General features: G+C 42.7%; 1 protein-coding gene across 9 annotated transcripts in view; it reads left to right on the forward strand.

Moving 5' to 3' along the window:
• Positions 1-445: 445 nt before the first annotated feature.
• The window catches only part of eya1 (EYA transcriptional coactivator and phosphatase 1), a 127125-nt gene continuing 112475 nt past the window's right edge, over positions 446-15095 (forward strand). For 6 of the 9 annotated variants that reach the window (XM_034078736.2, XM_034078743.2, XM_034078749.2 and 3 more), the window contains exon 1: positions 447-615. The gene's annotated coding sequence lies outside the window, so the exon portion shown is untranslated. Of the gene's footprint in view, positions 616-15095 lie in introns of all 9 variants that reach the window. The other 3 variants (XM_034078742.2, XM_034078738.2, XM_034078747.2) reach the window with 2 other exon arrangements.

A 15095-nucleotide genomic window follows, 5' to 3' on the forward strand; every position in this document is an offset into this window, starting at 1 on the left:
AGACTAAGCACAGGAATAAGTAATTAATACATTTGACATCAGATATTTAGATTTCTGCAATACTGGGAAGGTCCTATTCCAACATAAAACCATTAAACATTGATGGGAACAACGGTAGGCTACCTACAGGTGGCGCTGTAGTTTACATCCTGAGAGACAGGGAGTGTAGTTTACTGTAGTATTATAACACGTGTTTTTAAGTGGAATTAAAGGGAACAATTAAAAAAGGTACGTAATTAACGCTTTAAAATGAAAAATAAAATATAAAACAAATTGCAGTGTGGTCTAAAATCACCAAATAAGTAGATTTGTATCATGTTATTGACAGGTTAAGACTAAGGCGTGTAGTACAGAGTGTACAATGTTCCTGCTGTATTTAATACCACTCTGCACGCGCGCACACACGCACGAGGATATGTTGTCATTTCAGTGTAACCTTCCGCTGCTGTGTCACTGCTTTTAGCTTAAATGTCGCACAGTGACGAACTTCCCTCGTGTTCCTGCTTCTCTCGGACACATTTCCATCCCATAGTTTGTCTGCAGAAGATCAAACCTCTCGCAGATGTGCGCGGGGACTTGTTGCGCGTGGTGACAGGAAGCGGATTCAGGAGAAAGGTAAATGTGACGCACTTGTTTGTGTTTTGTTTACTTTTGTTTGTTTGTTTGTGTTGTTTGGTGAACTGACAGCGTGTATTGAGACATGGGCGGGGACATCAGCTGTTACACCGACAGACAGACAGACAGCAATCCATCCTAGCTGCAGCATTAGCTTTAATATTAGCATTCTAATGAGCTATAATTAGCATCAGCTGTTGCACAGATATCAGTCCGCAGGGGTTGATTACAGCTGGGCTAATTAAGGCCTTCATTTGTAACACCTTGTTTAATTTATTGTAAGTGTTATTATTACCCTTCCTTTAAAGCAATACGTGGATTTCTTTGGTTCATTACCTTGCAATAAATATCCACACGTAATAAACACCGTCTCATACAGCGTGATTGAGATGCTGTTTAGCATACAGTAAACATATGAGTTCAATTGCATGGCGCATCTTCAGGTAATGGATCTGAATCCACTGTTAAAATGTATTTAATTGCTGGTATTATCCTCTCATGTCTTTACAGCTGCAACAATGAGTAGTCTCCCATCTTTTTTGATAATCTTTTAGTCACTTTTCATGCAAAAAATAATAGATACCGCTGCCTCTCTAAAAGTGAGATTTCCTGCTTTCTGTTGTGTTATATCATAAAGTGAATATCTTTGATTTGTTGGACTTTCAAAACATTATATGTCGACTAGGGCTGTCAAACGATTAACATTTTAATCAGATTAATCACAGCTTAAAAATTAATTAATCATGATTAATCACCATTCGAACTATGTCCACAATATGCAATTTCTTTATGTATATTGTTGGGAATGGAAAGATAAATGAAAGCAGGCGGATATATCCATTTAACATACAGTATACGTTTATTATAACATTTTTCTGCGTGTCAAAATGAAAGACAACCCACACACCTATCAATCATCAAACCGTGGGGTCTTAATTCATTACGTGTTGATTTCTATCAGCACATAATGTTGTATCGATGTATATAGAGATGTACTACAGCAAAAGTATTCTCCGTCGGGACTTCCTGCAACAACACCACACCGTTATCGTGATTCTGATTGGCCAGAAGACATTATCAAAGATGTTCTATTGAGAAGACGATCACTACGTGACAAAAGTTTTCAAAACCGTTTCTAGTCTTCGGTATTTCCAGACAAGTAGATACTGAAATCAATCTTACTAACTGCGTGCGAGTTGGCGGACTTTATTTTGCTTACTTTAACATCATTGTTCATGGTAGGGCTAAGCCATTTATTGGTATGGGTGTAGCCTACCCCAGCCATACCCTGGCGCTGCCACTGGTGGGATGTATGGGGCGGGCCATTCTGTGCATGCGTTAAATGCGTTAAATATTTTAACGCAATTAATTCAAAAAATGAATTACCGCCGTTAACGCGATAATTTTGACAGCATTAATGTCGACACTATGATGGAGATTTTTTACTATTTGAAGAGATTTTATACACAACATTTTGATTATCATACAGTGGAAATACTCAATGCCCATTTCTTAACACAAGTCGTCTGACATTTCCCCTCAAAAGCACGCATTGTGTAAGTCCAACATGTGGCTATGCATGCAAGGAGCTTTCAGAGCATTTATCAAAACATCATTTGCCCTAAGTTAACAGCAGTTGCTCTTGGGTTTTTCTCTCATCCATTCTGCCCCGGGCTGCAGTCATTTGTCTGTCTAATTATTTCCTCTTTCGCCGCGACAGTGATGGATCGCTGGTGAGAAATGGAAATGTTCTCCTCAGTTAGTGTATGTTGGATTGACTCAAGCATGCATGGAGTTCTTCCCTCAGACCTCGGACAGATTGTGTTCCCCTCTGCGTTTCCCATTCCAGCACGATACAGTTTGTCTTCTTTTCCCTCCGACTCGAGCTCATTTTCTTGATGTATCGCCGAGGCACATCATCCGGACAGAAGTGTAGGTTATGTCAAAGTTATGCCATCGTGATTACAGCCTCTCTCAGACGCTTTCCAACTGCAGCAGGGCTGGGTCAGCTGTGTGGACACGGAGGCTCTGTGATTGGATGTTTTCTTTGTCTCAGAGAACCAAGCTGTCAAATATCAGAAGTCCTCCGGAGTCTGAATGTGAGTTTACGAAGCGGCTGTATTTATGCACCTGGTTTAATGTCACGCCGAGGTCAACGCTGAGGGTTGGCTCTCTCACACACGGACCATGTGGTGTGTGTTCCCAGTGGTAACACACAGGGTACACACACCATGTTTGCTGTCTGTCTCCATCTTGTTAGTTTTACCTCAGATAATCCGTAGGTGTCGGGTTAACGGAGTCGTGACGATTGTAATCAGACGGCTTTTTATGAAACGCAAATACTGCCGAGGAAGTTACGTTTCCGGCTCGTTGTGTTTGTCAGTCAGGAGGAGTTTTGGACTAATGGTTCAATTCATGTGGTGTAAAGGTTCGACGCTGCAGAAAAACGCGGGCTAACATCCTTGATTATGCGATTAAACATTTTTATGTGATTTTATGCGGTGAAATTGCGGGAAGTTGCGAAATATGCTAAATATTTTTTTGGAAATATTGGGCTGTCTTATTTATTCTCTCTCTATGCACACACACACACACACACACACACACACACACACCACACACACACACACACACACACACACACACACACACACACACACACACACACACACACACACACACACACACACACACACACACACACACACACACACACACACACACACACACACACACACACACACACACACTCGTTCGTTATCTGACCAGCTTCAGTCTCGTAGGCTACTCACTTCGTTCCTTGTGGCCCTCTAAAGGGTTTTGGAGGTCGATGCCTCGGTGAACGTGAGTTGTTTGGCTTTCTTGTCCGCAGCAGCAGAAAACATTTTGGAATCTTTGAATGAATCAAAGTGGGTCGTCACCGTCGATGTTCTCTTATGCTCCAACACACAGTCACACGGGGTGCAGAATAGTTTCCCCCCACTTTCGTGCGAGACATCGGGGAACTGCTTTGCCCGGTCTTTAGCAGAAATGTTCGTCGGTAAATGAGATGGATTAGATTTGTTCATCTTGGTGTTTTCTCTCTCGTGTGAGCGCCCCCTAGTGGTCCGTGAGTATATTGGTAACATTTCACATTTGAAATAAATAAATAAATAAAAGTTTTCCGCACTCTTGCGGGAATATCTCCGCAATGGAGCGAGCTTAAGTTTCACTTTTGATTGCATGATATAGCCCAGATAAGCACCTTCGTCACACATGTTGCCACTTGTTTGTACTATTTTCAGGCGATTTGTAAAAAATGATGTGTCTTTGGATAATTGTGGAGTTAGGTGGTTCGCGAGTGTTTTTTGTATTGGTTAAGTGTCCTTGGTATGAAAAAGTTTGAGAAACACTGATCTACGGTGTTGTTTACCTTCTGTGATGCGCGAGCTGATGACGTCGCATCATCATCATCATCATCATCATCATCATCATCATCATCATCATCATCATCATCATCATCATCATCATCATCATCATCATCATCATCATCATCATCATCATCATCATCATCATCATCATCATCATCATCATCAACACGAGTTAACTTTTTTTCTCTTCTCAACTTTGTGTGGAAAAATGCGGGGATTATGCGCCATTTTAAAAATCTGCGCCATTTTGCTGATTATGCGGTAAATTCTGCGATCGCAGAATCGCGTTTTTCTGGAGGGTCTAAAAGCTGTAGCTGAAGAACCATTTTGGAGCAGATCAGGACAATAACATGCATTATATTTCACTTGTGATAACATTGGGAGATTGTGGGACATTCATTTGTTGTCAGAATAACCTCTGAAATTCGCCTGAGGTCTAAAACTCTGACACAGAAGTCCATTTTCTTAGTTTTCCCACATTAGGACTCAAAGTACTCTAAAGTGTGTCAGAAACAATTGTAAAGTGTGCTTTTTTTTAACTGACTAACAACAGATATTGAGGGTATATGAAAAGCCGGCAGCAAACCCTTGTCTTGGAACGGTTAGTGTCGGTACTTTTGCTTAAAAAACTATTATTTCTATCACATTTCCTGTAGATTAGCTAATTGATGAATTGAGCGATGCGTTCTGCCGTACGTCTCATCCCAACTCTCCTCATCTTGAGATTCAGTCATCCTCCGACGAGGCCCCGCTTCCTGTCCTCGGTTTGCCGTCTCGCCGAAACATCACGTACTTTATGAACACGGTCAGAATCCATCTATCCTGACATTACATTTAAGGCCTTTTCTTTTTCTCCACGGTGATCTCACATCCTCTGAATGAAGTATTTTACGGCGGTCTTCATCGACACTGTGGAACATCTTGTTTTGTTTTGCTGCATTTTGTGTTTTCAGTGTGCGACCTGAGAGGGAACAGCTGCAGCTTTTAGAAATGTTCAGAAGTGTGGTAGCACAGCAGGGACGCTGCGATGTATCATGTCTGCAGCAATGAAAAGACCGAGTTGTATTCACACATGTACCAGATTCCCGGTGTACATGTGCTTCACGTTTTCTCTAAGACGGGACTTCAGAGGGAAGTTCTCCGGTCTTCTCTCCGCACTTTTGATGTTACATGCTCCTCCAATTACTGGGGCCAGCCGCCTCCTCGATGGTGTCCTTGGACAGATCTGTGAAAATGTTTCGGACCATTACTTCTGGATTGTCTTCATCTGTTTGCATAATTCCCCCCCGTTACCGCTTCCCTCCCATTTTCACAGTCCGCTCTCATATAGTCTTCGAGACGTCTCAATTCTACATCGTTTTTTTTCCAATACCGCTGACAGTTGTTAAACTTTACACCGGTCTGTTCGCTCTGTACGCAGCATGTGTGTTTTACGGCCTGCGTTGAAACTCCTCACCTGCCAGAAGATAGCTTTACGACGTATTCGACTCTCTTATCGAACTTCCCAGAGACGTAGCAGAGCAGCGAGTAAACAGAAACTTTTCCTTTACCCTTTTTGCCTTTTCTGGGGTTTTCAGTTCAGACTAATTTGCTGTCTCGTACTCATGCATATATAATAACTTGCTTTATGTTTTGTTATTGTTAATTTGTAAATTCAACATGTATATTTTCCATCTCTCTCTCTCTCTCTCTCTATATATCTATATCTATATCTATATATCTCTCTCTCTCTCTCTATTTATCTATATCTCTCTCCATCTTTCTCTCTCTCCATCTATATCTATCTATCTATCCATCCATCTATCTATCTCTCTCTCTCTCTCTCTATATATATATCTATATCTCTCTATCTATCTATCTATATCTCTCTCCATCTATCTATCTATCTATCTATCCCTCTCTCTCTATCTATCTATCTATCTATCTATATCTCTCTCTATCTATCTATCTATATCTCTCTCCATCTTTCTCTCTCTCCATCTATCTATCTATCTCTCTCTCTATCTATCTATCTATCTCTCTCTTTCTCTCTCTCTATCTATCTCTCTCTCTATCTCTCTCTCTCTCTCTCTCTCTCTCTATCCATCTATCTTTCTAAAGACGTAGCAGAGCAGCGAGTAAACAGAAAAGCCATTTTGTGCTGTTTTTCAGTTCAGACTAATTTGCTGTCTCAAACTTATGCATATATAATAACTTGCTTTATGTTTTTGTTATTGTTAATTTGTAAATTCAACATGTATATTTTCTACTTTCTCGTTTAGTTCTAGTCTTTTTTATTTGTACTGTACAATAAACAGAAATGTTTTCTTTACCCTTTTTTGCATTTTCTGGGTTTTCCAGTGAAGACTAATTCGCTGTCAGGCGGGAGGTTGTTTTTGCAACGCAGGCGGACTCCAGAAATTAATTTATCCAAATAACCCCGTCCTCCTGGGCCGCGGAGGTGGGGACATCGAACGCCCCTCGGTGGGCAGCGCTGCGTTTGATGTCTGGAATGTTTTGGCTGACTTAGAGCAGGCGGCCGGAGTGGAGGGATCGCTTTCACTGACCCTCGGGATTTTTAACCATTTTCACAGACTGAGAACAAAACAACGGGAGGAAAAACGCCCGAGCTGATTTGCATCGACTCTGCTATCAAAAGCTGGGGGAAAAAACATTTAAGTGGAACTGATTTAAGGGGATTCTTTTAAGGACATTTTAGGACGTCACGACATAATGCATGCTCAAGTGTCTCCTCTGTAAGAAGTCACCTCAAAAGGACATGGATTACTCAACCTGCGGCATCTTAACTTCTGCATGACACGTTGTTCTTCTGGCACAAAGAACAGAGACTCAGAACATGCTGAAAAGTCGGGGCCCCTGTGCAGATGTTGTATGTTCACTACTTTCACAACAAGCACACCTTTATAAAGAAATCTACTTTCTAAAACACTTTCCCGTCCTGTTTTGCACATTTTAATATCGTTAAGTTCATTAAGGATTTTGACAGTTTGATTATTCTTTGTTAAAATGTGAGAACACAAAGAATTGGAGGATCCTCGCGGGATACTTGATGCATACTTGATAGGGATGTCCCGATCACCTTTTTTTGCTCCCGATCCGATTCCGATCATTTGATTTTGACAATCTGCCGATACCGATTTTTCCCGATCCGATCTTTATGCGTTAAGAGAAAAAAACAGATTACGGCTGGTCATCCAACGCGATGAACTCAGCTATCTGGCTGTTATGTTTTTGGCCTTTTCTCTGTTCAGTTTCTCTTTCCTTTGAAAAGTCTCTGAAATTGTCGGTTGTTTCCGTGCCGTTCCCTGATTGGCCGCTGTGCACTCGTCGTGTTGTTGTTTGTTTCTCAGGTGGCGTGTTAGATTGGTCGTGTTGAACGTAGCTCTGTTCTTTCCACCGCGCGGAACCTCTGCCTTGCAAACATTGCATCTGGCTGTTACACTGCCTTCGCTTTCAATTTTATAATACTTCCAAACTCCTGACATTTTCTCTGTCCCGACTCCCGAGTCTCCAGCTGAACGTAGCCTCTCGTTAGCTTGCTGCTACTATCAGACACTGCGCCCACTCTGTTGCTTTCAGAGGAATAAGCAACCAGGTCTGAACAAGCCCAAAGAAAGCAACACATACATGATGTTGAGTAATTTGAAACCAAAACTAAGTCCTCAGGATGACTTTAAGACGTGAACATGGTCATTTTTGTTTTGTAACATTAAATAAAAATTAAAAAAAATTATATATAAAAAAAAAAAAAAAAATCCCGATCCCCGAATTTTGGAAAATCACGTGATCGGCTTCGATCCCCGATCACGTGATCGGATCGGGACATCTCTAATACTTGACGCTTGTTTTCGGAGGTGAAGCATCCATTTAAAAGACGCCTTTATGGCCTATCTTTATTAAAGGACTTTTCTCTGAAACATTAATATTTAAAACTCTTCTCTGTCCGTACTTTTATATAGTTTTGCGGTAGTTTAATTCACGTTTTCGAGTCCTCCGTTCACCGTTGAGGCAGGCAGACATTTTGGAGGCCATTACGCGTGACTCTTTAACCGACATTTAAAATATTAAGCCGTCTATTAGAACAACGCCTTTATGCACGTGCTGCTCGTTCGGACTGCGGGAAAGACAACACACGGCGTCTCTCCTCACACACACACTGGGATCGTGCGTCTCTCTTCGTATGCACGCCCTCGTTAGCGGCCCGCCCTGCTGCAGTATCATTACTCATATCCAATACAAAGTCACCACGTTAGTTAGATTAATAAAACGAGCTCTTTAATTAGGTTTTATTAAACACGCCTGCGGAGGAGCCGGAGCGGCTCTGAGTAACGGCCGCTTGAGTTTCCAGAGTGATAAATAATTCACGGCGCTGTGTGATGAGCTGCTGAGGACAGAACTCCCCAATGACAGCTTTTTATAACCTATGACTCAGCCGGCCATTATGCTCCTCACACACACACACACACGCACACACGCACGCACGCACGCACGCACACACACACACCATGTATACATCACTTCAGGGGACATTACATTGACTTACATGCATTTCCTGGAGACTTATCGTAACCTTAACCATAACCAACACATGCCTATCCCTTACCCTTAACCTTACCCTTACCCTTAACCTTACCCTTAACCTTACCCTTACCCTTACCCTTAACCTTACCCTTAACCTAACCAAGTCTTCACCCTAAAATTAATGATCCCCCTCATGGAGACCTCCAATTTGTCCCCATAAGGGAAGCCAGTCCCCACATGTGACTATGTAAACAGATTTAGGTCCCCACAAGTATAGTAATGCTAGACCACACACACACACACACACACACACACACACACACACACACACACACACACACACACACACACACACACACACACACACACACACACACACACACACACACACACACACACACACACACACACACACACACACACACACACACACACACACACACACACACACACACACACCATCCGCATGCTGACGACAGGAGTTATATTACAAATACTATATACAGGCACTTAATGCGAGACATTGAATGGAAGATATACCAGATTAAATCATTGCAAGCGACTTTTCTTACTTCCTCTGCAGATATATGAATCTTTACAGATTCATTTATCAATCAGTCTCTTGTTTTTAGAGCTGCAACAACAAGGCGACGAGTAAATACGTTTAGAAACGACCACATCTTTTTTAATCGGATAAAACGTTCATGAAAATGTCAGAACATGTGGTTTGCGCCTTGTTAAATATGGAGATGTGCGTTTCTCTGTTTAAAATCGAATTAAATTGAATATATTTGGGTTTAAGAACATTAAGACAAGACATTTAAATATATACGTGGATTCTTTTCTATTTTATACACCATGTTGTTCTTGGAATAGTAAAAAAAATATATATATAATTGTTAGTTTCTGCCCTAGATCAATGTCATCTCATCCATGCTGTACTAAGTTGCCTCAATGGGCAGAAATACATATTATCACAGATTACATGAATCACTCGGGCTCTTTGTCCACTTTCACACACACACACACACACACACACACACACACACACACACACACACACACACACACACACACACACACACACACACACACACACACACACACACACACACACACACACACAGGTGTTAACATTTTAAAAATCCTAAAAATGGCTTTGATTTTGGTTGAAAACGTTATCAATTCCTCTCGTTGTCATGGCCTCCGTCAGGTAGGAGGTGAGTGTGTGTTCCTGAGTGTGTGTTCCTGAGTGTGTGTGTTCGTGTGTGTGTGTGTGTGTGTGTGTTCCTGTGTGTGTGGGTGTGTGTGTGTGTGCGTGTGTTCCTGAGTGCGTGTGTTCCTGTGTGTGTGTGTGTCTGTGTGTGTGTGTGTGTGTGTGTTTTCCTGTGTGTGTGTGTGTGTGTGTGTGTGTGTGTGTCTGTGTTCCTGAGTGTGTGTGTGTGTCTGTGTTCCTGGGTGTGTGTGTGTGTGTTCCTGAGTGTGTGTGTGTTCCTGAGTGTGTGTGTTCCTGAGTCTGTGTGTGTGTGTGTTCCTGTGTGTGTGTGTGTGTGTGTGTGTGTTCCTGGGTGTGTGTGTGTGTGTGTGTGTGTGTGTGTGTGTGTGTGTGTGTGTGTGTGTGTGTGTGTGTGTGTGTGTGTGTGTGTGTGTGTGTGTGTGTGTGTGTGTGTGTGTGTGTGTGTGTGTGTGTGTGTGTGTGTGTGGTAAGTGACTGAATAATTGAGTTTCTGCAGCCTGCGACTGATCAAGTGTTCCTCCGTTTGATTGGCATAACGGCCCCGCCCCCAGGTCGGGTCAGCGCGAGCAGCATCCGGGCCCCTCCCGGAGTGAGAGGAAAGGCCTTATACGGTGTTATTATTGTTATCATTTAAGAATAGCTGGTTTTAAAATGTTAAAATGCAAAGATCGGATTACTCCGAGTTGGTGCAGGGGGATAAATCTGGAGCTCCTGATTAAGCACCTGCCACCAGAGTTAACGCAGCGCTGGTGGTTTATAGCAGAACATTGGACATGGGCAATTAGTCCCGAAAAGTAATTTACAGCACCGCTCACAGGTGGAGGCCCGGGACCACCTCAGAACCAAATTAAAGCAACTTTGTAGCAGCTCCAACTAAAGCAAAGCAATCAGGGGTTATAAAAAGCTCCGTGCGTATTTCAATGCTGTTTTGATTTTGTTTCTTGAATACTGTCTGGAGCCGCAAAACATATTTCATAGTTTTTTATTGTTATATCAGACAAGAACTAAAGTATTTTTGCATTTATTAGGCTATTTATTACATGATATAAAACTGTTCACCTCTAATAAGAAACAAAGAACTCTTATAAGGAGAATTAAGAATAATACACAGGCCTACTTTAAAATAAATTAGACATATAGCTGCACCCTAAAAAGAGTTAAAGGTGGGGTAGGTAAGAATGGAGAAACCAGCTCGAGTGTGCTAGAATTTGAAAGTACACAACCGGAAAAAATCTGCCCCGTCCTTCAGACTTCCTCACAGAGCCCCTCCCCCAACACACACGAACGCGCACATGACGAATGAGGGCACGAGATAAGTTTGTGCCCCGATGGAAGGCTGTATTTATTGTCAAAGAATTTAATATATTCATTGTCTATCAAAGTCTCTTGATAGACCCTCCAGAAAAACGCAATTCTGCGATCATTACCGCATAATCAGAAAAATGGCGCAGATTTTTAAAAGGCCGCATAATCCCCGCATTTTTCCACACAAAGTTGAGAAGAAAAAAAGGTAACTCGCCTTGACGCGATGATGATGATGATGACGCATCGTGGCGTAACGTTATCGCCGTGACAATAACATTACGTCACGGCGATAACGTTACGTCGCGATGATAACTTTACGTCACGACGATAACTTTACGTCACGGCGATAACTTTACGTCTCGATGATAACGTTGTTCACGATGATAACGTTGTTCACGACGATAACGTTACGTCACGGCGATAACGTCACGGCGATAACGTCACGACGATAACGTTACGTCACGACGATAAAGTTACGCCACGGCGATAACGTCACGACGATAACGTTAGGTCACGACGATAACTTTACGTCACGACGATAACTTTACGTCACGGCGATAACTTTACGTCTCGATGATAACGTTACGTCACGACGATAACGTTACGTCACGACGATAACTTTACGTCACGACGATAACGTTACGTCACGACGATAACGTTACGTCACGACGATAACTTTACGTCACGACGATAACTTTAAGTCACGATGATAACGTTACGTCATGACGATAACGTTAGGTCACGACGATAACTTTACGTCACGATGATAACGTTACGTCACGACGATAACTTTACGTCACGACGATAACTTTAAGTCACGATGATAACGTTACGTCATGACGATAACGTTAGGTCACGACGATAACTTTACGTCACGATGATAACGTTACGTCACGACGATAACTTTACGTCACGACGATAACTTTAAGTCACGATGATAACTTTAAGTCACGATGATAACGTTAGGTCACGACGATAACTTTACGTCACGACGATAACTTTAAGTCACGATGATAACGTTACGTCACGACGATAACGTTAGGTCACGACGATAACTTTACGTCACGGCGATAACTTTACGTCACGGCGATAACTTTACGTCTCGACGATAACGTTAAGTCACGACGATAACGTTAAGTCACGACGATAACGTTAAGTCACGACGATAACGTTACGTCACGACGATAACTTTACGTCACGCCGATAACGTTACGTCACGACGATAACGTTACGTCACGACGATAACTTTAAGTCACGACGATAACGTTAAGTCACGACGATAACGTTACGTCACGACGATAACGTTACGTCACGACGATAACGTTAAGTCACGACGATAACGTTACGTCACGGCGATAACGTCACGTCACGACGGGAACTTCACGATGATGACTTTACATCACGATAACTTTACGTCACGACGATAACTTTACGTCACGGCGATAACTTTCCGTCACGGCGATAACTTTACGTCTCGACGATAACGTTAAGTCACGACGATAACGTTAAGTCACGACGATAACGTTACGTCACGACGATAACTTTACGTCACGACGATAACGTTACGTCACGACGATAACGTTACGTCACGACGATAACGTTAGGTCACGACGATAACTTTAAGTCACGATGATAACGTTACGTCACGACGATAACGTTAGGTCACGGCGATAACGTTAGGTCACGACGATAACTTTACGTCACGACGATAACTTTACGTCACGCCGATAACTTTACGTCTCGATGATAACGTTAAGTCACGACGATAACGTTACGTCACGACGATAACGTTAAGTCACGATGATAACGTTACGTCACGACGATAACGTTACGTCACGACGATAACTTTACGTCACGACGATTACGTTACGTCACGGCGATAACGTCACGGCGATAACGTTACGCCACGACGGGAACGTTACGTCACGCCGATAACTTCACGATGATGACTTTACATCACGATAACTTTACGTCACGATGATAACGTTATGTCACGGACTGCAGCAGAGCTTCAATAAAGACATCAACCCACGTTGAGTTGTCCGGTGCGTCAACAAAACACGCAGTACCAGCACATGAACAAACATTAGTTCCTAGGCACAAGAAACAAGAAACACTTCTTGGTGTGACACATAAAACAAAACTGAATTAAATCATGCCATATTTTAACGATTTTAATATTACATGAAATAAAGCCTTTATTTATTGACTTTAACGATGAAATGAATTGTTATTCTTTTTAAATAAGGCAACTTTGTTACGTCGTTTATTATTTCATACCACACGGATTCTCTGCCGAACGAACGATCACTTTTTACACGTTGTTGATCTTTCTCCGCCAGCGTGCAGCTCGGCTCTCAGTGCTACCTATTAATTATGAAATACTGTGGCACTTTTCTTTTTACTGCCTCTTCCTGCTGAACCCGGCGTGAAGGGCTGCTGTTCTTCAAGAGGTGTGTTAAAGTGGGAGCGCGGGGGGAACCGCAGCATTATGTCATCGGAGTCAAAAAGGCAGCCGAACAAGGGGCAGTTTCACACGTGATCGACACCTTCACACACGCAGCGCTTTACTGCGGCGCACACGGCAGGTCTGTGGGCCGGCATCACAGACCGTTATTCAGCAGGGATTAGATGCTTCTCAACGTCCAGGACATGTCTGTGTTATAGGCCGGAAGACCACAGATATTCACTTTAATATATAACGCAGAGTAAAGCATGACGTGTGTGTGTGTGTGTGTGTGTGTGTGTGTGTGTGTGTGTGTTGCATATGTAATCGTTACTTCCTGTTGTGTGTTAGTGTACGGCGTGCAGACTGACAGTGTGTGTGTGTGTGTGTGTGTTTTAGATTGAGACGTTACTTCCTGGTGTGTGTGTGTGTGCGTGTGTGTTGTTGCAGATTGAGACGTTCCTGTTGCAGACTGTGTGTGTGTGTGTGTGTGTTGCAGATTGAGATGTTCCTGTTGCAGACTGTGTGTGTGTGTGTGTGTGTGTGTGTGTGTGTGTGTGTGTGTGTGTGTGTGTGTGTGTGTGTGTGTGTGTGTGTGTGTGTGTGTGTGTGTGTGTGTGTGTGTGTGTGTGTGTGTGTGTGTTGCAGATTGAGACATTCCTGTTGTGTGTTAGTTTACGGCGTGCAGACTGATCTTGTATCCTCCCGGTCAGCACGTAGGCCTTAACGAGAGCTAACGCCATCTTGCTCTGCTTCCCATGATGCATCACTGCTGGCCTGTGTCCTTTACCCGTCACCATCGTCTTGTGCCTTGAATGCAGTTTCTTCCTGATGCTGTGTGACTGAGAAGAGAGGTGTGTGTGTCTGTCAGCAGAGTTACGGTAAAAACGACTTCCCCTGATTCCCATGCATCATATGGATCTGGATCCTGGGACACACATACATTATTTGTCCGATGTTGACATCGAACATGTGTTGGAAACAATGGGCGGCAAAGATACTTCAATGAAAGGTACTTTTGGACTGAAAAGCGTTTGTTTTTACATCTATAAAAAATATCTTATTTTCTAAAATAACAGGAAAAAAGGAAACGAACAAATCCTCAGACATTACTCCCTGCCAGTGCTTTCACTCCGTCAAGGTGTACGTCTGTCTCATGCAAAAAGAGATAGATATAGGACATGTGATTTACTTCCACACAAACAAACAGACGTCCGTCTCGGTTAGGGTTGCCAGAAACTGACCATGTTCAAAATCGATTATTCGGCAGCCCTGGCGAATAATAATCGATTATTCGGTTTTCTTTACTGGAACATGTTTAACAGTACGAACAACAAGCATGTCATCACGACGCCGTGGCCTTGAAGGGAAGTTGGTAATGGCCGGCTGTGCTGCGTCTTTCTCTGTAACCTCTTTGGCTTCGCACTCAAATGCGAACACGTTGTTGAGGTTGAGTTGTGATAGACCAACGTCTTTTCACAGAGCTTGCATTTAACTTCCTTTGGACTTGTAAGTTCGAAGTAGTTCCACGAGGAGGAACTCTTTTTACCTGCCGCTTTGT

This window comes from Pseudochaenichthys georgianus, unplaced genomic scaffold (assembly GCF_902827115.2).
Source record: "Pseudochaenichthys georgianus unplaced genomic scaffold, fPseGeo1.2 scaffold_475_arrow_ctg1, whole genome shotgun sequence".
Lineage (NCBI taxonomy): Eukaryota > Metazoa > Chordata > Actinopteri > Perciformes > Channichthyidae > Pseudochaenichthys > Pseudochaenichthys georgianus.